Here is a 25,811-nt window from a genome sequence, read left to right on the forward strand (position 1 = left end):
ACAACACACGTACCCACGCGCGAGGGAGGACTCGAACCACCGACGGGAAGGGACGTGCAGTCCGTGACATGGCGCCTCAAACAGCGCGGCCAACAATTTGTGCTGGTAACTGTGCAAAGCAAGTGGTCAGCTACATGGTACATATATCCCTGATGGTCATTAATAGTTCATTACGTGAGAAAGTGGAAGAACTGCAGTGCGGTAAGTAATTTAAACTGGGTGAAGTGAATTACTACGTCGCACCAGCTTTGAAAACATCAAAGAAAAATTTCAACGGTAGGCATCGTGGTTCTTATCTCCATCGAACAGGCGTCAAGAGAGGGAGTGAGATATAGATAAAGTGCATATGTGTGTGTGTGTGTGTGTGTGTGTGTGTGTGTGTGTGTGTGTGTGTGTGTGTGTGTGATGATTTTTCTATCGTGTGGCACGTCCACAGTAGAGCTGGGGAGAACTGTGGTTAAATTTGGTGCCAATTTGACACCATTAACCCACGTTAGACCTCACCTAGGTCACCCCTTCGGGAACAAACATGACTTTGTACGCTGAGGGACCGTAGGCGGAACGTCGTGCGATGTTGTTTGTTATTTAGTGATCGCGAGCCATTGCCCCGATCAGCAGGGGTGAAAATGCACCTAGCTGCTGCATAGAAAGGCTTTGTCTCCCATGAATTCGTTCTGTTGCCCCAGTGAACGACGGTCTCAGACACGGGTTTCCATCCGCAGTTTATTTTGCTTCTGGAGCCCTCTAAACTCTCCAATGTTTCTCGGCATACAGGAGGACAATCAGACAATAAAATATTAAAATATTCACATAGAAGGTCATATAAATCAGTGATGGTCGAGCAGGGAGGCCTAGATGAACTGGTATGTAATGACCCAAATCCGAACAGACGAACGCCAAGAAAAAGAAAGAAGCAGTTCACTTACTTAAAATAAGAACGTATCCACTATGACCGATTTGTCTTCATTCTATTAACTGTTTCCTTTTTGGAATGCAAACGCAAGAGACCTGCACTTACTTTTGCTACCTCGCTTCCGCCCATTTCGCGGGCTTAGTGTGGGCCGTTTAAACGCTTCTGATCGGCAACTGTATTGCCGCAAACACTGCTGCAAATCGAATGGTCGGAAATGCTTCCGGGCAACAATGCCAGGATTTCAGCAATATTCATTTTCGACGTCATACGGCCTAGGTATGTACGACCATCCGAAAATCCCGAAAACTGTGTACCGAGCAGTTTTTATCATATAGCTCTTTGATCACATAAGAATTAATACCGTCGCAAAATACGCTTATCCCCCACATCCCTTCAACTGTTTTATTTATAAACAGCACACAATTGTAGACTTTGCTAACTGTCTTCCTGAATGTGATGCCTTCGGCATAAGCCAAAAATTCAGTAAGATATGAGGACACGGTATTAAGACAAAGACAAAAACTGAAATATACTGAAGACTTCACTTATGACTTCGGGTGTAGCATGTTCTTATAGGTGAAGAGATTAGTCTGATACAGCAGAAATACAGATTTTACCGAATGCAACTAAAAGAATGTTCACGAAGGACCCACAGAAAAAAAAGAGCTCGTTAATGCTACGATTGTTAAGGGGGATGTACGTAAAATTGGTCAAAAATGTTGAAAGTTTTTGCCGCTAGATAGTTGTGCAGCATGTTAGAAATATTGTCTCCAGTTTTCAGAGTTTAATTGATTCTACAACTGATGTAAAAGCCATCTCGTTTCGTTGACGACTCTATTTTCTTGTTTACAACATTTTGTTGTTTCCTGCTATGAAAGAAGACATCTGTAGAGTATAGAAGGTTACGACCGGATTAATTACGGCTTGTTAAATGAATGTACCCAAGGTTCAACACGAAACCTGAACGTAAGGTTTAATATCCTCATTTAGAAGAGGAACATGAAGACAACATTTTGTTCATCTACTGTCGTTAAAATTTCCTCGTGTGGTGCTTTTCAGGAGTTTGGTGATGGTAACACTGAAAGATTAAGGACCCGTACAAAACTAGGATTTGATGCAGGTTGCTTCAGTGAAAATGTATTGAAGAAGATTATTGATGCGCGAATTCCTCGATCTGAGATATGAGTGAAGGATACTTCCTAAAGGGCACGTCAGAAGAACCATGCTAGAAGAGGAGAGCTACATGAAGGCCAAAAAAACCAAACGTATGTTTATCGTAAACATTAAGGTAATTGTTTTTGGCATGAAAGTATTAAAATATTTTTCCTGCATTTCCTGCAGCTTTAATTTTCAGTGTATGAGCAACATTTTTTGCTGAACGCCTGCAGATAAAAAGGTGGAATTGCTACAGACTATATAAATATTGTAACACACCTTCTGGTAGTACAGAATTGTTCAAGGTGCGCTACTGTCAAATTTATTTAAGCTTTTGTTAAATAAAATTGCTACGTATCAAATACATAAATTTATAAAACTGTTGCGAATGTTCTAAAACTAATATTAGAAAACAGGTACTTAGATATGTTTATCTAATTAGTAAGAATAATCTACCACACTTTCGAAGTGATAAGTTCATCAATCTTTGAGAAAATGTTCCTCATGTGATAGTATCTGTTCTGAAAGTAGCAGGCAACGTCCTGGCCAATTTGATTCAAAAAACAGAATGGAAAATGCAGATTATAGCCAGTAACAAAATTACAACATGAGCAAAATTTAGTTCAATTATCTCTCAAACGGTTAAAGTTACATTAGCTTATACGTACCTGTGTATTTACTTGTACGTCTCCCTTAAGGTGAAACGTGTACTTTGGCTTCATAGGTGTCTCTTCTGTCACTGTCCCCCATGCACTTCGGACGCGTCATCGGTGCCATATTCGTGGGCATGTTTTAGAAACTACAGACAGGTAACTGACAGTTAAAGAAAATCGTGTATTTCACTCTCACAATCTAGGTTTAGCGGACACGAGCTGTATAAGTGTTGCTAGGAGCCTAGCTCTTCGACAACTGTAAACGTGATACCAGTTGGACAAATTTTACCTTGCCTGGTATGATTACAGAGCCTCCGCGTGCCCGACGGTCCACTGTGTGAGGTCAGCACGATCTGCAACGGCCAGGCCCTTCAGGCAAAATGATTAGGCGCGGAAAGCGGACTGCGAACGCGGATGCCCCGCCATCAGCCAGCCAGCCAGCCAGCCACCACACAGCAATCTGCGGGCAGCGCGATGCTTTCGCGCACGCCGCATGCGCGTCGTCGTTCGCGGCTGCGATTGAGCTATTACCGGCAACACACTATCCATCCTGTCTCTCATCGTTTCAGTGAGCTGCAGTGCCTGTTACTGCCGAAACGTTCTGTCAGGAAAAAAACGAGTTTTCCAGTCAAATTTCAAAGGAATCAGAAAGCGTTCCTATTCAGAATCATAAAGCATCCACAAGAGAGCAATACAAATTCTACTCTGTGAAAGCGTTACACTACAAAACAACTACAGCTGTTAAGATTGGGACTGCGCCCCTCCCACTATCTAACACACTTACAAAATCTTGAACCGACTCATCTCCTATTGCGAGGGTGGTTTGAAATGTTCTGGGAATCACCACTAGAGGTCAATCCCAACGCAACGAGATGTTCACATGATATTCATTGGACTCTTGCCTGGAACAGAACTGTGGTGGTGACTGTGGTTGTTCCCGCGTAGTGATTTGCGATGATGGAAAAAATAGAGAGCAGTGGTTAAGTACTTTGTAAAGAAAGGTATGCCGCGCGGGGTAGCCGTGCGGTCTTGGGCGTCTTGTCACGGTTAGCGCTGCTCCTCACGTCAGTGGTTCGAGTCCCTCCTCAAGTATGGGTGTGTACGTTGTCGTTAGAGTAATTTGGTTTAAGATATATTAAGTAGTGCGTAAGCCTACGTGTCAATGACCTCGGCAGTTTGGTCCCATAGTCCTTACCACAAATCTCCAAAGAAAGATATGAAAGAAAAGGACATGCATGCCGATTTCCGGATTACACTGCAGGACTCTGCTCCTTCATATTCAACTGTTACCAAGTGGACAAATGAATATAAATTTGGTTGGGAGAGTTTAGATGATGGTGCGCGCAGTTCACTACTCCAGAAATCATTGGAAAACAGCACAAAATGGTCATGGAGAATCGCCGATTGAAAGTGCGTGAAATTGTTCACGCTTGCCAGATGCCATCTGAAAGGGTATATCACATTTTAACTGAAGAATTAGAAATGAAAAACTTATCTGCAAGACGGGTGCCGCAACTCTTGACGCTGGATCAAAAACGCCTGTGATTGGACATATCGGAACAAGGTTTGACCTGTTTTAGGAGAAACGAACATTACTTTTTAGCGTCGGTTTGTGACCAGAGAGGAAAATTGGGTGCACTATTATAATACAGAGACAAAACAACAGTCAAAGCAATGGGAACATGCTGATTCTCCGCCGCCAAAGAAAGCAAAGACCATTCCTTTGCCGGGAAAGGTCGTGGCATCAGTGTTCTGGGATGCGAAGGGGACTATGTTTGTAGATTATCTCCCCAGTGGGCGAACACTTACTGGAGAATACTGTGCTAACCTCCTGCACAAACTGAAACAAAAGAAACGCGTTAAAGAAGCCAGTTTTATCAAGGAAGGAAGTCATCGTCCAATAGGGCAATACGCGCCCATTCACATGTGCCGTCGCCATGACAAAATTACACGAACTAAGGTACGAATTGTTGCCACACCCGCCTTATTCACCTGTTATGGCTCCGTCAGACTTCCATCTCTTCCCAGAACCGAAAATTTTTCTTGGAGGACGAAGATTCACTTCACACGGGGTGCTAGCAGTGAAAGGCAGCCCGGGTGGCTGAATGGGTGGTAAGGATATCATGTAGAACAAAGCGGGAATTATATAAAAACGTTAGAAGTAATCACAATCAAGCTACAGTAGCCCATTTCAAACAGTACTGTGAGGTGGTTAGAAATGTTATTAGGGAGGAAAAGAGTATGGTATGCAAATAGAGTAGCTAATTCACAAGATAAACCTAAAACCAAATTGTCAGTTGTGAAGGAAGTGTCTGGTGAGCTGCACAAGGTCGTTGATATAAAGTCAGCTCGTAATAAAAATATATCTGTTACTGATAAATCAGATATATGAACAGCATTTAACAATCATTTTCTGACATTGCTGATGAATTAAGTAAATATTTACTTTCTTTCCGAGATTGATGTCTGAAATACTCCTCTATCATACGGACAAATGGGAGATTGAGGCAATAATTAAATCACTGAAAACTAAAAGTCCGCAGCTCGTGGTCGTGCGGTAGCGTTCTCGCTTCCCACGCACTGTTTCCCGGGTTCGATTCCCGGCGGGGTCAGGGATTTTCACTGCCTCGTGATGACTGGGTGTTGTGTCCTGTTCTTGGGTTAGTTAGTTTTAAGTAGTTCTAAGTTATAGGGGACTGATGACCATAGATGTTAAGTCCCATAGTGCTCAGAGCCATTTGAAGACTAAAAACTCTCATGGATATGATGGAGTGGCTAGCAGAATACTAAAGAACTGTGCTGCACTAGTTAGCCCTGTGTTTAGCCGTATTTGTAATTTTTCCTTTAGGGATGGTCAGTTTCCTGAACGATTAAAGTACTCAGTAGTAAAACCGTTTCATAAAAACGGACAGAGAGATAATGTAGACTATTTTAGACCTATTTCTATGCCATCGCTGTTCGCTTAAGTTACTGAAAAGGCTACGTACGTAGGGATAATTGATCATTTTATGTCACACAATTTGCTATCAAATGTACTGTTCGGCTTTGGAAGTCGTTTAACAACTGAAAATGCTATATTCTCTTTTCTCTGTGAGGTACTGGATGGGTTAAACAAAAGGTTTCGAACGATAGGCAAACACAACCTCGGCGTGGGCCTTAATACCACAAACATCAACACTACTTCCCTCCATTCTAAGAACAGCCATATGAAACATAAGCCGCATAGTCGCCCTCGATACTTTGAGTAGCAGAAATGTTATGCCCAATTATCACAGAAGATAACCCTGTCTTTCCCCTTCTATTGCCACATACTAACTTCTGCGATCTTCATATTCATCGTCAAAACCCCATTTTTCTTCCTCATATGAAACCAAATTACTGACCCCATGCAGTAACGTATGGCTTCTCTTACAACTCCTCGACACTTTTTGTAACTATACTACTTTTTTCACCAGCAGTTACTATTTTAATTACCGCATAAGTAGCAACAATGACAGAAGAAAACATCTCAAAAGTCTAAATTAACAATCACTACTCCTCTGAATTACTAATCTGTCTTTTGACTCCGAAATAATTTATCCAACCCCAATGTTTTCCACATGAGCTAAATGATACATACAAAACGAAATGTATCGAGGATTGCACCACTATGTAAGTCTTTTTACCTCCAGCTTGCATTGAAATACAACATTTGTTTGTTCCGCACACAAACTCCTTTTTTATTCCGTGACGGGCTTAATTTTCCTGTTCTCGCCCTACACTTGCTCGATAATTCTGTGGCTTCACCTCTCTTACCGCAGTTTACTTCTTTCCCATTTCTTCTGCTCTGACATAGGTGTTCCACTACATTTGGTCCAGCCTTGTTTCCGAATCCCACTCATCATACTCCAAAGCCTAAATGTAGTTCTTCAGCTACGTCTTGTTCATCGTCTGGTATCGACTCCCAGCTTTTGTCGACCTCTTCTCCCTCATTTTCTTCCTTATCTAAAACAGGGCTTAACGTATAAATGCTTATTCTATAATCTCCATCGTTATTTGCAACTCCTTCCTCTTCTTTACAGTCGTCGACCTCATATTGTGCACCTCTCCCATCAAACTTGCCTCTCCTTTGCTGCTGCCCCTGTGACGTATTATATCTACAGACTCTGCAACGACGTCGTAGTCTTCTCAGAATCATTTTGCGGCTGTTCTAATGAGAGGTCCTGCATTCTGACATTCGTCGTTATTGATTATAATTTGGTGCATGACCTCTGTCGCGAGCAACTGGTATCCTAACCTCTGCGATTTCCGCTTGCTATACCCTTTTTTTACGTTGTGGACACGTTGCTACAAGTTGGGGGGACTGTTCGGTAGGAAATAGTTTCCTGCACTTCTGTTTGGTGGGAACGTCTGGAACCGCCCAACCATATGCGGTGGTCTGTTGCTGTTGTTTCTTCTGTTAATCACCCATCACGGTTGTCAACGAAAATTAGCAGAATTTTTGCTGTTGGGCAGCAACGATCGTAGCACATAAATTCAAAACTGTAGCACCAGCGACGTTAATATTCCTGAACTGCAGTACCGATACGAATGGTATCACTTTCTCTACACGCCACACCAACAAATTTTTAGAGTGCATTCATTTCATGCTCACTCGCAATTTCTGCGGCCCGAATTAAAACCAATTCAGTGTCGGTTGTGGCCCATGGACCTCCGATTGCCCACACGTGCTGTAACCCGTTTGCATGTGCTGCAAGATGTTTGTGTCGCTGGTAGGCCATCCCCATCCATACGGAGGGCGGAGGTTGGAACAACAGCTTAAAAGATGCAACGTTCCTGAAGCTGTAATAAAGCTGCTGCCTTTCGCACAGGTAGCTACGTTTGGAGAATTTCTACTGTCCTCATAATCTTATGCAACGTCTCTCATTCAACGAGTCAGGCAGATAGCATTTTGAAATTAGTTCCCTTTCATACGTTACTCACAATTCTTACATCAACGACTTCAAACAACTGTATAAAAGAAATCATAGATATCTGATCTGTCGATGAGGCTGGCCATGGGACAGGGCCTCTACTTTCAAAACAACAATGAGGTATCGGTTTCTCAGGAGCTCACCGATTTGAGCATCTCAGTTAAATGATATCGTATTGATATCAGGCGATACACTCTCCATGAACTGTGGCATCTAGTATCAGATGAGTTCCTATTAGCTGATGTACGCTGAAGCGACAAGGAAACTGGTATAGGCATGCGTATTCAAATGAAGAGATATGTAAACAGGCAGAATGTGGAGCTGCAGTCGGCAACGCCTGTATAAGACAGCAAGTGTCTGGCGCAGTTCTGCTAAAATGGCAGGTAATCAAGTTTTAAGTGAGTTTGAACATCTACGCCACTTCCCTGAACGGAGCAGTGCTAGCTAGCCGACTGCATCGTCAAATGTAGCTTTCAACACATTCGTTTTCTGCAACTATGAAACCATTAGCCTTGGCGATTTTTTAGCAAATGATTCTCTACCTGCATATTTATGATCTTTGTTTCCTGTGACGCACAATCACGTGCAGAATGCTACGTCCTCGAGGAGATGGAAGGCTACCAGTTGTTGTTGACCAGTACTGGATTGGAGGGCGAATTTCTGAACAGTGGTCTGTCTATCAGCTGTTATAAGCCATGATAATCGACGAAGACCTCTATAATTAAGCATTTGGCTCTAACGGAAAGCAGTTTTCGGTAAATTCAGATGCCCACCGTGCAGCCTTGACAAGGCATCTGAGGACCCAGTGCTTACATAATCTCAGAGATGCAGTGTTCCATGCGGCAACAACAATCAAACCCGCTGATATCACGGAGTTTTCACATCTTCAATTCTACTGTCACGCTGCCGGCGAGTATAACCCTGAATCTCATCACATTTACGTGAGTTGGCGAATTATTCCGTTCATCTGGTGGAGAGCAGCGGTCTTTCTGCGGCACCGCTATTATCTCTGCTCAGTAGTACCTCATTGATATCTTTGTGCCCCGCGCGGTCTTGGGCGCGCCATGGTTCGTGCAGCTTTCCCCCCCCCCCCCCCCCCCCCCCCCCAACTCTGGACGACTAAAGTTTAACATAACATCGGCGACGAGGTCTTTAGAGTGCCCAGGCAAATGCCGGGATGGTTCCTTTGAAAGGGCACGGCCGACTTCCTTCCCCGTCCTTCCCTAATCCGATGAGACCGATGACCTCGCTGCCTGGTCTCCTTCCCCAAACAACCCACCCCAGCACAAACTCGGTCTCGGGGAGAGAGATGACGAAGGTGAAAGGCAGTATCAACTCGCCTGTCCACCATTTTCGCTAACAAGTGAAACTCAAAGAACGTGACGCTTCACATCGTAGCCTCAGACACATCTGACCCTATTCTTTCTTGTTACAGGTATGAAGTAAGTAGTCAGTTTCAACACTGATTAATTAACATGGGTACGAAGGTGAACATCGAGTACCGTAACGCAATCATAATAATGGGAGAAGCCAAAATTTCAGTCGTTTATTGAAATTTATTCTGCATTTTAAGTTTTACGAACACATATGGAAATCGAGAGGATCAGATTTCACATGTAACACAGCATCAACCAGAAATAATAGTACCAAAATTATATCAAGAAAGCCATTATAGGGTTCAGACGAGTGAGAGAGGGAAGTAGTATCAGTGAAGAGGAACTGTGGCTCATGGTGGCGTGTTGCCTGGCCTGTAGGCCGCAGCGTCCCGTCGTATTATGCCGGCGGTTGTCTTCCGATCGCGTGAATCACGTAGACTACGTACGTTTCCCGAATAGTAAACGGCATGCATGACTTTCACAGGCTCTTCCTGCTACTTTAAGTGCGTGAGGCGTCAGAACCAGATTTTCGCCAACAGCCTACTAGGATTTCCTCTATGATGGACCCTGACTAAGCCATGAGCTCACTGTTCCAGGACGCCGCAAAACGTGAGCCTAAGCGACTCTGTTGGGTTTTGTTTAAAAATTCCTTACTAGCAACAAAAAAACATACTGTCAGGAAAGACACTCTTTGCTTTTGACGCTCTAAACGGTCATTCCTTCAAAAAAGGTGTGTGCATCTTACAAGCGAGTTCTGAAAGAGTTCTCCAAATCAGTTAAGTAGTCTTGACCTAGCTGGCCCTAACTGCCAGCTACCTCCCAGGAAAGTTTCACTACACTCATGACGTCTAGCTCGAAACTAAGGAGCCTCTTAACGGTCATCATCATTTTGGTAATCCCCAATAACAATCAGAGTTTGAGAGGCGGTGCATTAAAATTTACTTGGCCCAAAACTTTCTCCTATTCAAAGGGAACTATTATTTGTAATTCCCGTCTTCCTAGGTGGATCCATTAAGGACAGAGAAGCAAAGTATTTTATTTTAATTTGTAACTAAAATAGTTGTCTACCCAACCTTGCCCGTATATGTGTTTATTCCACTCTTCTATTAGTCCATCTCCTCCTTCCCTCTCTCTCTCTGTCCACCTTCTCCACCCCCCCCCCCCCCCTCTGTCAATTTCTTCCTACCCCTCTCTCCGTGCATCTCCTACCTCCTCCTTCCTCTTCCTCTGTCAGTCTGCCTCTCCCTTCCCTGTTCATCTGCACCTTCCATCTCTGCCCATCTCCTCCCCTTTCTCCCTACTTCCACCTCCTCTATCCCCCACTCTCTGTCGATCTGCTCAATCCTCTTTGTCCCTCCCCTTCTCTCCCCTTTCTCAGTCCATTTCCTCCTCCCCATCTGTCGAGTCATCTCCTCCTCGCTCACCTCTCTGTCGTCTCTTCCTCCCCCTGTCTCTGTCCCTCTCATTTTTTCCTTTCTCTTCCATCTCCTCCTCTCCTCTCTCTCTTGCCATTTCTCCGACCCCTATCTTTTACTCTCTCCTCCTATCTGTAAAAACAAAAAAAGACCCTGAGTCCCCTAGAATTTAGAACTACTTAAACCTAACTAACCTAAGGATATCACACACAGCCATGCCCGAGGCAGGATTCGAACCTGCGACCGTAGCGGTCGCGCGGTTCCAGACTGGAGCGCCTAGAACCGCTCGGCCGGCCTCCTATCTGTATCTACCTCCTCCTTTCCCCTCGCTGTCTGGCCATCTCTTCATTCTCCCTTCTCTCTCCACGTTATCACACTCACCCCAGTAGGAGGCTGGTGGATCTTACTCCTACAGCATTTCTCTCCAGATGTAGCTAATATGTGTACAACATATGACTGAAATATTCCCAATGTTTAGGATGAGCTTTTCACCCTTGTCTCTTCTCGCCACGGCACATTCTCACATTTTTGACATATTTCGCCGTGTAGTTTCATTTACACACAACTCGGTGTTTACAACGTATCTCCTCAACTTTGTGCCGTGGGATGATATATTTTTGCAGGTACATTCAGGGGTATATGTGCCCACTCCCTGCGATATGTATTGCGAAAAGAGTTAGCACTGAGGAAGTATTAAATTAAAATGTCATGTATGATGCGGTAGTTTCTCATGCATCTCAGTGTTTATGATGTCTTATCTCCTGAATTATGCGTCGTACAACAATATTATTTCCTAGGCACAGTCGAAGGCAGATGTGGGTACTCACTCCGAAAAGTGTTGCGAACAGAATTAGTAGCAACGAGGTAACAAACTTAAACGTCGCGCACTACGCGGTATTTTTTCACTCATAAATATTTATGACGCCATGTCTCCTAAGCTAAGTATCGTAGAATGATGTACTTTTTCTGGTACATTCGGTGGTATAAGTGAATATTATCTCGGAAATGTGTCACGAATATACTGTAGTTAGTAATAAAGACCTAATAAATTAAAACATCATGCTTCATGTGGCAGTTGTATTGCATGAACAGCGTTAATGTGGTGAGCGATGAACTTAATTTCTTTCGTCATTTTAAGAGGGTCGTCAGCGAAAATGGATTCGTAAAGATTTTAAATTATGTGGAATGTCCACTGCAAATCTCTAACTGCACTCATTGTCAAACTCTGGCTGACTGAAGTATGGATACTCTCGTGTCGGGGGCTACACTGCTTTCCCCACCCCTTTTATAGGTGGTGGTTCTTACTCCGACGGTGAGTCATTCCATACGGTAAATGATATGTGTACCAAGTATGGTTGAAATCGGTCAAGTGGTTCAGGAGAAAATCTTGAACATACATAGGTACAATAATACACACACATTTTTATAATTTGTATTGATTCCGCAAGAAAGCAAATGCTGTGTCACAAAGCATCCCAGTGTTTACATTAACCAATTTAAGAAAATGACAGGAGATTTGTATCAAAATGATTAGCCTGACATTTAAACCGCTGTCCTTCCGAATGGGAGGCCCCTGCTTTGCGACTGCGCCGCCTCTTCGGAGAGACCCCTTGAGTCCACTAGAAGTATATTTAGTTAAATAAAGTGTTTAAGAGCTGGAAAAGAGTGTTAAGTTCTGAAAACTGAACCACATATATTTTTGTAGAATATGAAACATGATATCTTTGTTTAAATTTTATCAGTGACGGAATTCGCATTTAGTGCTATAATAAAAGGGAGAAGAGACTTTGTGGTGGTTTTTCTTCCAGCCGACGGGAAACATAGCCTCTGAAGGATACGCATATTCTTTAATCTCTGTAGTTTCGAGAAGATAAATCTATATGAAATGAAGAAAGTTTTTCCTATAAGCATGATAATTGATCCCATGGTAGAATACTAATGCGTACAATCTGCAGAAGAACAGACACCTTCTAGGCCACGTTGGACACAGATGCTGAAATGGGCCATGAAGGTGGTTGGCCTGGCCGCGGGGGGGGGGGGGGGGGGGGGGGGGGGGAGGCGGAGGACGTTTTCGTCATATTTTCAAACGGGGCCAACACATTAGTTGCTAGAATCGGTTCACGGATGGCACAGATAACCGAGTTGGGGAGCGGGCGATAATTTCAACCCTGTTCCTTCCAAGTGACAGTTCAGTAGCTTAAGTGTTCTGCCATCTTGCACAATATTTAACAATGGAAACGATCTGACATGTGCTGCCTGTTTCCTTCTCTTTTCTGTGGATCTTCAGCAGATGAAAGAAACAAGAGAAAATGGTCAGTATTGTTTTGGCCTTGTAATTTACATTCGCTGCTTCAAGGAGTAGAACGATCTGTTTGATATCCGCCATATTATAGAGTCACGGTTCTTCTCATCCAGTTACCAGACTAGCTGGCAGTTGGGTAGAGGGGTTGCCAGCTGGCAATAAAGTGGAGGGGATTACCAGTTAAGGCATTATTGCTTTACAGCCAAGAATCTCCCGCAAGAGCAGGGGATTGGAGCTACTTTAATTTATTTCTAGAAAAATTCTGCCCATGTTTCAAACAAAAATGAAATGTGTGTGTGTGGTGTGTGTGTGTGCGTGTGTGTATGGGGCCGTTTATTATGTGCTTGAAGGATGTTGTACTTGATTTGAGAGACCAGCTGGAGGAACAAACATTAACACTGACCAATGAACTATGGCTAACCGACCAAAATGCAAATAAATTTTCTCAGTCTCAGAGCGAATGTGGGGAAAACAATTCGTAGCAGTAGGCAATGAAAGGAAGTATACCAACTACGTACAAATGTATTCAAGCACTTTCAACAAACGTTGTGATTGTCATGCGAGGGACAGTCAATAAGTAATGTAAGACTTCTTTTCTCGCATAACTTGTTCAATATAATTGTAATATTGTTAGTGGCATCCTTAAATATCCCCGTGTCATTTCACATAGTTCCAGTAGCTACCGGTAGCTCGAAATCTTCAGAATAGTACCTGCAACGGATGTGTGTTCCAAGCAAAGATCAATTATTGAATTTCTTTCAAAGGAAAACCGGACGGTCAAAAATATTCGTAAACGTTTGCAGAATGTCGAAGACACCAGGCACTTTATAAAGGCACGGTAGATCGCTTGGAGAAGCCTCTGTCGTCAACACAACATGGAGACGGAAGTCTAGTACAAATTTATATTATTTCCGTATTAGATCAAAAAACATTTTGGTCCTTAGATTACCTGTTTGTGCTGCCGACGGCCACCTAAAGACATGTTTTAAAATATGCTCTAATATAACTAAGTCATAACTGCGTTGTGACTACATCATATTAGAATACCCGACCGCCGGCCGGAATGGCCGAGCGGTTTTAGGCGCTACAGTCCGGAACCGCGCTACCGCTACGGTCGCAAGTTCAAATCCTGCCTCGGGCATGGATGTGTGTGATGTCCTTAGGTTAGTTAGTTTCAAGTAGTTCGAAGTTCTAGGGGACTAATGACCTCAGAAGTTAAGTCCCATAGAGCTCAGAGCCATTTGAACCAATACCCGACCACACACATCTTTGACGACTACAGCGTTACAATGTGTGGCTATTCTTATTGGAGGTGATCATCGAGCTAAGCAACCCAGTGCTCAACTTGGCATTTCTGTTGGTAGCGCTGACACACTTGTCCGCCCGCTGGATTCCTCCAAGCATGAAAAGGAAAGAACGAACATACATGCTTAATTTCTCGCTCATTGTGAAGCTGCTGGTGGCCTGTAAACCATTGTCACAGGTGATGAAACATGGATTCATCACTGTGAGTCTAAAACCTTACGACAGTCCATGGACTGACAGCACACGACATCTCGTTCGAAGAAGAATTTCATTAATGTATTCTCCGCTGGTAAAATCATGGCTACAGTCTTCTGGGACTTTGAAATGGTTATTCTATTCAATGTCATCTCTCAAGGTCAAACGATCAACTTCTAAGTCTTGTGAGACTCTTAGGAATTGAATAAACCATTATAGCGTTTTCGTAAGGGAAGGGAAAAAAGGTCACATAAGCAAAACCATGTATTTTATATTTTATGTAAAGCGTACTACTCACCTCAGTTGAAATGATTGTCTGTGTTAACTGATGAGACGAACAAGTTCACTCAGACGCTTTACCGGGTTCGACGACTTCTAGTGCGGACCAAGATGGTGAAGTTTAGCATAGGAACTCACGTCGCAAAACGTACCGCTTTCTCACTACACGCAAAATATCACAACACACCTCGCTGTGTGATCCCAGTTGTTTCTCGTCTGAGTCCACTTGCAAGTAGGACTCAATGTGACGACCATCGATGTCAACACAGATACGGTACCTCCGTACCACGTTCCGATACACACGATCACCAATCCCAGGTCTTCCAGACTCTGTCGCAACCACAACCCACGCAAGTAGGTCTGCCTCTGGTCCCTCAGCACCCGCCTCAACCATAAACCGAGCCAGTAAGTCTTCCTAACATGCAACAGGGATCTCGTAAATCAAGCATTTCATGTGACTGCACAGGTGGTAACCTATTGGGTTCAAGTCGGAGAGCGTGCAGGCCAAGCAATCCGGGAACCATGACCTAGACCTATCAACTGCTGCCCAAACCGTTGGTCCATATGGTCTTGCACCACATGTGAAAAATGAGGTGATGTGCCATCGTGCTGGACCCACATCTGCAGATTCTCTTGCAGTGGCACAACGTTTATGATCCCATGCAGTCTGCTGTCAAGTAATCGCAAGTGCGTGTCACCCGTGAGATGTGGATGCAGAAAGTACGACTCAGTCACACTTCTATCCAGCACACCTGCCAAAATATTCAAACTGCATCGTCGTTTCTGAAACCCACGGCGGAGGAGGGGAAGGGGGGAGGGAGGAGGGAGGGCGAAGTATGGTCCAAATGGCTCGCAGCACTATGGGACTTAGCATCTGAGGTCATCAGTCCCCTAGACTTAGAACTACTTAAACATAACTAACCTAAGGACGTCACACACATCCATTCCCGATGCAGGATTCGAAACTGCGACCGTAGCAGCAGCGCGGTTGCGGACTGAAGTGCGTAGAACCGCTCGTCCACAGCGGCCGGAGGGCGAAGTATGCAGGTTTTTATCTGCCCTCACATAACTGTTGCAGCAATTGAGAACAGCTTTCCTAGTAAACTTGGCTTCATCCGTGAAAAGTATCCGCCGTGGGAATTCGGGTTTGCACAAACGACGATGCGAGAACCATCTGCAAAAGTGGCCTCGTGACGCAAGAATCGTGTGGCTACTTGCCAGTTCCTTATAGAGGTTGTATGTGTTTAGCTGCTACCCATCCAGAACACGCCAGACAACTTGGTGATCCACACTCGGTCTACCTGCTACGTTTGAGACACTCGTCGTCGCGCCCCCTTCCCTTCTTGGAGTACAGCCTCGCCAAACGAAGCAGCGTCGTTGAGCTGGATAGTCGGCTCTGCTGATGGTGAATGTAAGCGTCTCCGACACCCGCTGGTGAAGCGTAGTAAAGAAGTGCGAAAGTGTCTGGCGGTGTGGGAAATGCACAGCATTTAACTGACTGGCAGGCCTCCCGTTGCTCCGAGCTTCGAGTTACGGTAGCGTCCCTTTGGGGTATTCCGCAAAAGTGAAGTTCATCATTGCCAACATCGACGAACTAAAAGTGAATTGTGCGCACAGTTTGCAATCTGTAGCGTAGTCAATTATTATTATTGCACAGTCGTACGGTACGAAAAAAAGCAACAAACACAGCAGCTAGTACAGCCCCTTCTGGGCGTGTACAGCAGTACAGCATGAAAAAAGACCATAAGCATAACATCAGGCACAATCTCTCCGGCCAGATTACAGACGCGCGGGGTAGCCGCGCTGTCTGCGGCGTCTTGCCACGGTTCGCGCGGCTCCCCCCGTCGGAGGTTCGAGTCCTCCCTCGGGCATGGATGTGTGATCGTCCTTAGCGTAAGTTAGATTAAATAGTGTGCAAGCTTAGGGACCGATGACTTCAGCAGTTTGGTCCCATAAGACTTTACCACAAATTTAAAATATTTTTGCAGATTACAGCTTCAACTGAATGACATACACAAAACTGTGTATGTCAGCTGATCAATGACTGACATACGTGATAACATAGTCGTGGAAGCCGAAAATGCAAGCGATTTAAACCTATGCTGTATTTTGCGTGTTCTCCACTACAAGATATTACGTCTGTAAAGAGAATTTTGTTACACCCAGTGTGAAAACAACATAAAAAGGTGTAAACAAACGCTTGTTTCACAAAGCAGCAATCGAATTCAAACAGATCGCAATCTGTGAACGTTGCAAGTTTGTGAACAATCTACTATACTCTCGCTGAGTCCGAGCGACCTCATGGGGAGCGCTACATGACGAACATATGAGGTCAGCACGCGGTACAACCTTCGACATAAGAATAATCAGAAACAGACACACACAAGAGCAACCACAAGAACATCAAAATTCATATAAAAAGAGTAGTAGGACTATATGGTGATCATATGTAGCTGTTTACAGTTCGAAAATGTTTGGTGCTTGTAACTCGAAGAAAAAGAATTTAATGTAAAAACTCTGAATACTGATTCTGTACTGTGATACATCCGTATTATGCACACATTGTGAGTTAGTCTCTTCGATACTAACTGTATTTGAAAACATAAGGTTAAGTGGCACGTGAAACTGCAACGAGAACTCTGACACTAAGATTCAGTCAGTGGAAACGAAAACTCATTAAAAGAATTACTTTGTAAATTGCTGAGCGAGAGCTTACTAACCATCTTAATTTTTGTACTTACCTGTAACAGATGAGGCGACGTCTCCCAGCGGTGACGGCTTTTATATAATGGCAGTGGGAGTACGCTCACTAGTAATTATAGCTGCAGACGTGGTTGTCCGCACGAAAAGAGTACGTTTACCTTCGTCGTAGCAATGAGTACATTGATTTTCCAAATTTGCTGTTTCCTCGACCTCGAAAGTAGCTACAACCGTCGTTGACAAACTGTGGTACCTCAGTATACACGAAAATCTTAATACTGTAAGACTTCTTTGATACCGTCGGCCTCAGAGAAATACTAAGGAATGGAACTGCTACTCGATGCAAACGAATAACTACACATACGTAATCCAGAAAGTTCCCGTCGAACTTAATACGCGTAGGGGAGGTGACCAAGTCAGACGCGACTGGTCAGCCATATGTCATCCGACCATAGTGGGGAGAGGTGACAGTAGATTCTCTCTCTCTCTCTTTGTGTGTGTGTGTGTGTGTGTGTGTGTGTGTGTGTGTGCGTGTGTGTGTTTTCGACTTTGGCTGTCATCTTCATATCCGGTACCCTTTTCTACTCTCCATTGCAAATAATTACATCTTAGCATATTACTTGGTTTCATTACAATGTAAATAAAGATAAACATGTGCAAAATGGAGAGGAAATATTATCGTCGTCCACTTTACATTACTTATTTAAATTGAGACAAATACTGAACCGTTTGTTGTCTGTCACACCAAAACACGATTAAAAGGCCACGTCATAGCTGCCTGCACTAACAGGGAACACCATTGACGTCGAAAGCCCGGAACAGTACGAAACTATGCTTATACTAATACTCGATCATAAAAAGAACACTGGTCCGTGTCAGATCCACGCAAAACTCCTTACTTGTCTGCTAGAACCATCATACGGTCGCATACTGTAGCTGCTCTAACAAGTGCTCGTGCTGCGTAAATGGTATAGCTTCAGTAAGAATTTGTCTCTTATAGTGTTCGCATGCGGGATACTGCGTAAAATGTGTACAGTGATATCACGAAGGATATTAATCCCATGAATGTGGTCCAAATATTAGGGACAAAGTTGCGACGTACAGAATATGGAAATGAAATCGGGGCCGAGGATAGAGAGTTCGAGGGCTTATTATACAATGTAATAATTGAGAAATATAATAGAGATGACGCGAAAATACAAGACGTTACGCGAAATTGTGTCCTGTCATTTCGGATTCCTGAAGCGAGCTGTTGCCGACCGATCGATCGATAATGCTTCCCTCTTCACTACCTGTTTCACTGTCTACACCATTATTTGCCGCCCGCTCCATTTCCCTATGCACAATTACCAAATTACTACTTCGAAAGTCTGTTAATTCTTTACACAGTGGTGCTGATAAGCTACGCTCGTCGTCACTATTATTTCTCTGTTTACTTTGGAGCCTAGTGTTACGTTTTTCACACGCCATTATTGTCACAATATTTCACACGATAACACAGAAAAGCACAATTTGAAGAGCAAAAATAAGAGAACACATTAACATAGCACTGAAAATAATATGTAGTTAATTGCAAGCGCAGCTGCGAAATACTTGGTGCAAATCTACATGCATGCCACAACTGTTTTACTGTACAACAATGAAAGACTGCAACTACAAAGGAGATTTTCTCTACAATTATGCGCTAGCAATAAACAATAGCTACACTAATTACACAAACTACAAGAAAAAATCAGAAGATTCCAGTGAGGTATCCTCGGCTAAGGGTCGACATATGAAACGTCCCCTTTGAACAATTATACAAGACTATGCTTAAACTGACACACAATATTTTTAGCGCAACGCAATCTGACTTTCAAAAATCCCTACAAAAGAATGGCCCTGACCAACATTAACCTATACCTTTCACAAATCACTTACCTCACCAAACATCTTCGTTACTCGAACTACTGCAATACAGCGAGCGCCACTATTGCCAGCTAAATAAAAGATTCAAACTACTGAAGGCACTAACTACTGATAGGCATAGTTGGCAAATGAAAGATTTGAATAGAGAACAAACAATGTATTTACCTTGATAATCATAATATATATAGCAGTTCATGCCATCCAGTCTTACAAATTTCAAATCTCCGCCATCTCTCTCCCCACGTCCACCACTGCTGGCGGCTCCCCTCCAACTACGCAACGCTATGCGCGTTCACAGCAATGCAAACCAGCCACAGACTGCACACAGCACAGCCAGTGATTTTCATGAAGAGCGCTACGTGGCGTTACCAATAAAAAAACTAGACAGCCTACTTACATAAAAAAAACTAGGCAGCCTAGTTACAATGGTCTAGCAAAAGGAGAGCAGGTGCTCGTTTCAAAGGAAACACTGTCGCAATTAAAAACTATAAAAGAGCATGTCATATCGCAGTTCGATACAGCAAGGATGTAGGGCTCTGCTGTTCACTGTTGACATCTGCAGAATCGAAAATGGTTGGCTTGGACAATTTGAAAGCTTAGATTTCGACAGTGTTAAGGCTGAATACAACATCTGATCCAGGCATATTAGCACATTTGTGACACGTAAGGACATAGAAGACAATAATGGTATACTTCCCAAGGCATAACAGTTTGTGGAGGAACTGAACATGTTTATGACAGAACAGGGTGTGGAGGAAGGAAATGTTTGGAACAGTGACCGGAATGAGCTCCAGTATGAAATGTCTTCATCAACATTGTCTCACAGAGGAGAGAAAACTACAGCTAGTGTGTTGCAGCCTGTACATAGCTCTACACGCAGCTACACAGCGGATGTGGTTTTATCAATGACAGGCAGAATAGATACAAGTTGTACATTTGTTTTCAAGAGGCATAGGGCACTTTCGTCCCAAATACTTCAAAGAAACTTGAAACAACAAGTCCACGAAACATTATTGTGGAGGAAAGCAAGAGTGGAAAAACGACTAAAGAACAAATGAAAAGTTTTCCGAGTTCAGTCCTTGGCGAGCATGTAACAACGCAAGTTTTCCAAACAAAGATTTCATGCTGGAGATATTGCCATCGAAAACAACAAAATATTTCCAACCACTTTTTCGGTAATTTAAGCTCTGTATCGCAAGGTCTGCTGAATTTGTACGACTGCAATGTCGCAAATCACAAGTAAAGGTACATTATCTTATTTCATCATCAAACTTCACTCTGTGATTTACAGTCAATTTTCTGCATCAAAGTATAAGCCTATATTGCAACATACTCTAGCGAAAAGCAGGTTGTGTTGTGGACGTACCAATGACATTATTTGAAACAGTAATTAGTGTGACTTTTGATACTGGACTGCCGGCCGGAGTGGCCGTGCGGTTCTAGGCGCTACAGACTGGAACCGAGCGACCGCTACGGTCGCAGGTTCGAATCCTGCCTCGGGCATGGATGTGTGTGATGTCCTTAGGTTAGTTAGGTTAAATTAGTTCTAAGTTCTAGGCGACTGATGACCTCAGAAGTTAAGTCGCATAGTGCTCGGAGCCATTTGAACCATTTGATATTGGACTGCTTCATTGTGACAGTGATTTTGAATGTAAGAATGTGGCGTCTGTGAAGTGCAGACATTGTTCTCTTTCACTTTTTTTTAACCACTTCGTCCTAATTCTGGATCTACACTTCGAGAACTAATGTGTGTGTTTTACGCTCTTATAATTAAATGAAGCAGAGGGTTTTGGCACTGTTGTTTATAAATGTAATGACGTCTTTCTTTTTAGGTGTGCGATTTACTGATATTCTAATCATGGTTTCGTGCGGTAATAAGCCTTCGATATCAAAGTTGCCTTTGGAAGTAGTTATAGTTCAGGCCCTATTCAGTAGGGTTGTTGTTGTTGTTTTTAGGGAAGGAGACCAGACAGCGTGGTCATAGGTCTCATCGGATTAGGGAAGGACGGGGAAGGAAGTCGGCCGTGCCTTTTCAAAGGAACCATCTCGGCATTTGCCTGGAGTGATTTAGGGAAATCACGGAAAACCTAAATCAGGATGGCCGAAGGCGGAATTGAACCGTCGTCCTCCCGAATGCGAGTCCAGTGTGCTAGCCACTGCACCACCTCGGTCGGTTATTCAGTAGCCACAGACGTGCTGTCCACCAGAAAGGTACCTATCAGTACATAATCTACAAGAATATTAACAATAGAAATTTTAACACCCTTCTCAGATTCACCTCAAGACATACTTTCTGATACACAAGCAAGAAACCTCAACAGCTCACTTTCTGGCTGCGCTGCCGTCCTGTCACGTTGCCCGACTTCTATTCCCCAGGGCAGACAGGTAAGAGCTGTGACGTGTTCAGGAGGCCAAGGTCGACGTGACTCCACCAACGCCCATCGCCGCGTGGTGGACTGTCGCCAAGTCATTGTTAGCAGCACAGCGCCGCATTCCTGAGATACTCCACGAAACAAGTGGACTTAAGTACCTTGTTGTGAAACCGGTACAAGAGGAATCGATAAAAAAAGAGCGAGATTGAGAGAGAGAGAGAGAGAGAGAGAGAGAGAGAGAGAGAGAGTGGACCAGGACCTTAATGGCAACGGAGCATTTTAGCTGAGGTTTCCTCATCAGCGTGGAATGCCACGACCACTTTTCTTCTTCCGATAGCGGCGTGGGAAGAAAGGTCGCGCAGATCGGATCGCGCAAGTGGCGGGCCGTCGTGCCCTGGTGGGGCGGACCCTTGACTTTGCCGGCGAGAGGCAGCGCTCGCTCTCAGTCGTGGCCCCTGGCGTCGCCTCCTTGCACTCACTGTAATCCGCTCAAAATGGCATCTCTTTTCAGACCTGGACTATTTTGCCGAAACTACGCTATTGTTTGGAGAAAGTGAAACACCAAGGCCGAGACACGTGACCACAATGAAATGTAGTCTACGAATTAGGGACATGACACGAATGATTATATTTACAGTCCTGTACAAGCATCGTGACTTTGGAAATCAGTACAGAGTAACGCCACACGTGCTGCAATCAGAGCCGCAAGACGTCGTGGCATGGAATGAAAGAACGAGATGAATATGAACCCGGGGAATACTCTGCCACGAGGTTTGTAGGTGCGTCTGGAGAGCATGATTTTTTTTTTTTCATTTACATGTCAAGTCCCATAGGACCAAATTGCGGAGCAAATCTCCAAGATTCAAAATAGTTCAAATGGCTCTGAGCACTATGGGACTTAACTTCTGAGGACATCAGTCCCTTAGAACATAGAACTACTTAAACCTAACTAACCTAAGGACATCACAAACATCCATGCTCGAGGCAGGATTCGAACCTGCGACCGTAGCGGTCGCTCGGTTCCAGGCTGTAGCGCCTAGAACCGCTCGGCCACCCCGACCGGCAATCTCCAAGGTCATGAAACGTGCCAACACATGAAATTATAACATAAAGGTAATAACAGATAAAAAATAAAATGTTTGTGAAACCGAAAAAGTCAGTCCATGAGTTTAAGTAAACCCAATCAACAATACAACAAGAATCAGATTACATTTTCAAAGAAAATCGACAGAATACAAGGAGTGACGCACGAGGAAACTCTTCAGTGTCTATTTTAAAGCGCGTGGACGACTGCTAAGATTTTTGAATTCGAGTGGTAGCTTATTGAAAATGGATGCAGCAGTATACTGCACACCTTTCTGCACAAGAGTTGAGAAGTCCGATCCAAATACTGGTTGGATTTCTGCAGGGTATTAAGTGAGTGAAAGTTGTTTATTCTTGGGAATGAGGTAATATTGTTAACAAGAAATGGCAGAAGGCCAATGTCAAAATACCTATACTCATGAACAGAGGTCGACAAGAGGTTCGTGAACTACACCTCTTATTGCAGAACCGCCCTTTCCTGAGCCAAAAATATTCCTTTAGAATGGGAAGACTTACCCCAGAATATAATAACATACGACATAAGCGAATAAAAATAAGCAAAGTAGACTGATTTTCGCGTCTAACAATCACTCACTTCAGAGACCGTTCGAATAGTAAAAACGGCAGCATTAAGTCTTTGAACAAGATCCTGAACGTGGGCTTTCCGCGACAGTTTACTGTCTATCTGAACACCTAGAACTTTGAACTGTTCAGTTTCACTAATCATATGCCAATTCTGTGAAATTAAAACGTCAGGTTTTGTTGAATTGTGAGTTAGAAACTGTAAAAACTGAGTCTTGCTGTGATTTAGCATTTCTTTATTATCTACAAACTATTAACTTATGTCATGAACTTCACTATTTGAAACCGAGCCAATGTTGCACACAACATCCTATACTGCCACGCTAGTGACATGAGCAAAAAGAAATACGCCTGCTTGCAGCTAGGGTGTCTATTTAATTATCATTTCATTCCTAGCAAAGCTGCATGGTCATCCACGGTAACTGTTCTTTCGGGAACAGATACTACCGTCATATATATAGTTTAAAAATATGGGTTCCCGGCCTTTGACCTTCTTGTGCGAACGCACACGCTATGCCCGAACTCGTACGGTACTTGGTAGATTAATCTGCCACGAGTAATGAGTATGATGGGCAAACATCTATTAGGCGCACTACGAATGTAGTGTTGTGGACATGTTGGGAATATGGATCTCACGGGGAGCGTGCAAAGGATAACTCCCTGCAGACGCACTATGCTCTGTGCCCGCGGTGGCTCAGCTGGATAGAGCGTCTGCCATGTAAGCAGAAGATCCCGGGTTCGAGTCCTGGTCGGGGCACACATTTTCAACATGTCCCCAATGAAGTGTATCAACACCTGCTTGCAGCTAGGGTGTCTATTTAATTATCATTTCATATGTAACATTTGTTTGAATACAAAAGTCTTTTAGTGTTAAAATCTGTGCTTCATGGTCTGAAAGTCCATTCCCCCTTTTACTAAGAGAATGCCCATCTAGTAGTGAAGAATTAAAAATATTGTTTATGGCTGTGCAACTTTCCCCTGCACCCAAGCTGGAAAAACAATAGTCTGCATCAGATAATATGAATTTGGATGACCAACCAACATCCTTTTGCTAGCACCATCATCTACAAATTGTACACTATGTTGTAACATCCCCACAAAAATATAAAAATGAAAATGAACCAAGTGTAACCTCCCCGCAGAAATATTAATTAAATGAATTTTAAATATTGTAACCTCTGAACAAAATTGGCTCCCATTTATAATCTCTGTGCAGAAACGCATTCACATTTAATGTACCCACAAAATTCTTTTCTCATTTAATGTTAACTTCGGAACAGAAAAACCCCTAAACCCAAAAATAATAAAAAAATTCAGTAACCTGGTAAATTTTATGACGACAGCAGCGCTGCGCCACGGCCCTGAACTCTGAATAAAAAAAGCAAAAATTCTTACCTCAATAAAAACTGCGAATATATCTGCTCTTACCTAAAAAATTTTCGGCACAGCTCTGTGCACTGCTGGCCTATGCGTTGTGACTCGTGAAAGGAATTAATTATTCATTGGATAAAATCTTTAAATTGAAATGAATGCTTTTTTTAAAAAAATTACTTTATTATGAAAATTATTATTGGGGCATTTTTTGAAAGAAATTGGATGACAGTTAAGGCTGCTTCTTTACCTTCTACAATAATACTCATCCTCCAGAGTCCCGACCAGAGCAGACTGCAGACAAGCGCAGACACGCGAAGACTACTGCCGACTACTGAAGACTCACGCAGACTACTGTCGACTAATGCCGACTAGCGACAAGCAACAACTAACTACATACTGCTCTCTGGTCAGAGACTCTCCTAAGTCTTGCCTGTTGCAGGCAGCGCATACGTCGCATACCTCTTACATAACTCTCCACTGGGGGGGCAAAAATTTGGCAGCGATGGTAAGTCAATTGGACTTGCCATGAGCAACAAATTTTTCTTACTTAACTAAGTTTACAATCACTGAATATATACATATATATAAGTGCAGAACATGAAATAAAATATCGTGCACATGCACTGAGTACAGAACATATCAAGCAATGACAAAAATGTATACACAATGAGTACAAAACATATTAACAAATGACAAAAGTGCACACACACAGTAGTTCAGAACATATCAGCAAATCACAAAATGTATACGTAATGGGTACAAATCATATTAACAAAAGACAAAAGTGTACATGCACTGTAGTACAGAACATATCAGGAAATCACAAAATGTATAGGCAATGAGTACAAATCATATTAACAAATGATATAAAGTGCACACGCACTGTAGCTCAGAACATATCAGCAAATCACAAAATGTATATGCAATGAATACAAATCATATTAACAAACGACATAAAGTGCACACGCACTAGTTTTTTTTACTATTTTACAAGAACTAGGATAGGAAAGGGAAGGATTGCATCATGGTTGTAGCACATTAGGTTGCACGCAGCTGCACTGAAAGTCCATATCTTTCTACAGAAGCACAACACCAAGTGAGACAATCTGAAGTTCTTTTCCCTGAAGTATTAATCAGTGTAGCCAAGACACTGAAATGTCGTAGTAATATTCCATGTTATCATTTTGGTAGTACATTAGGTACACCAAACAGTGGGACCATAATAACATCTCCATCGCTCAAGGTGG

At 43.2% G+C, this 25,811-nt stretch overlaps 1 non-coding gene across 1 annotated transcript; it reads left to right on the forward strand.

The window, feature by feature from the left end:
* Nucleotides 1-23,872: 23,872 nt before the first annotated feature.
* Trnat-ugu lies at nt 23,873-23,947 on the forward strand. Its single transcript has one exon. It is a non-coding gene; the product is annotated as a tRNA-Thr (tRNA).
* The last annotated feature ends 1,864 nt before the right edge of the window (nt 23,948-25,811 follow it).

This window comes from Schistocerca americana, chromosome 1, assembly GCF_021461395.2.
Source record: "Schistocerca americana isolate TAMUIC-IGC-003095 chromosome 1, iqSchAmer2.1, whole genome shotgun sequence".
NCBI lineage: Eukaryota > Metazoa > Arthropoda > Insecta > Orthoptera > Acrididae > Schistocerca > Schistocerca americana.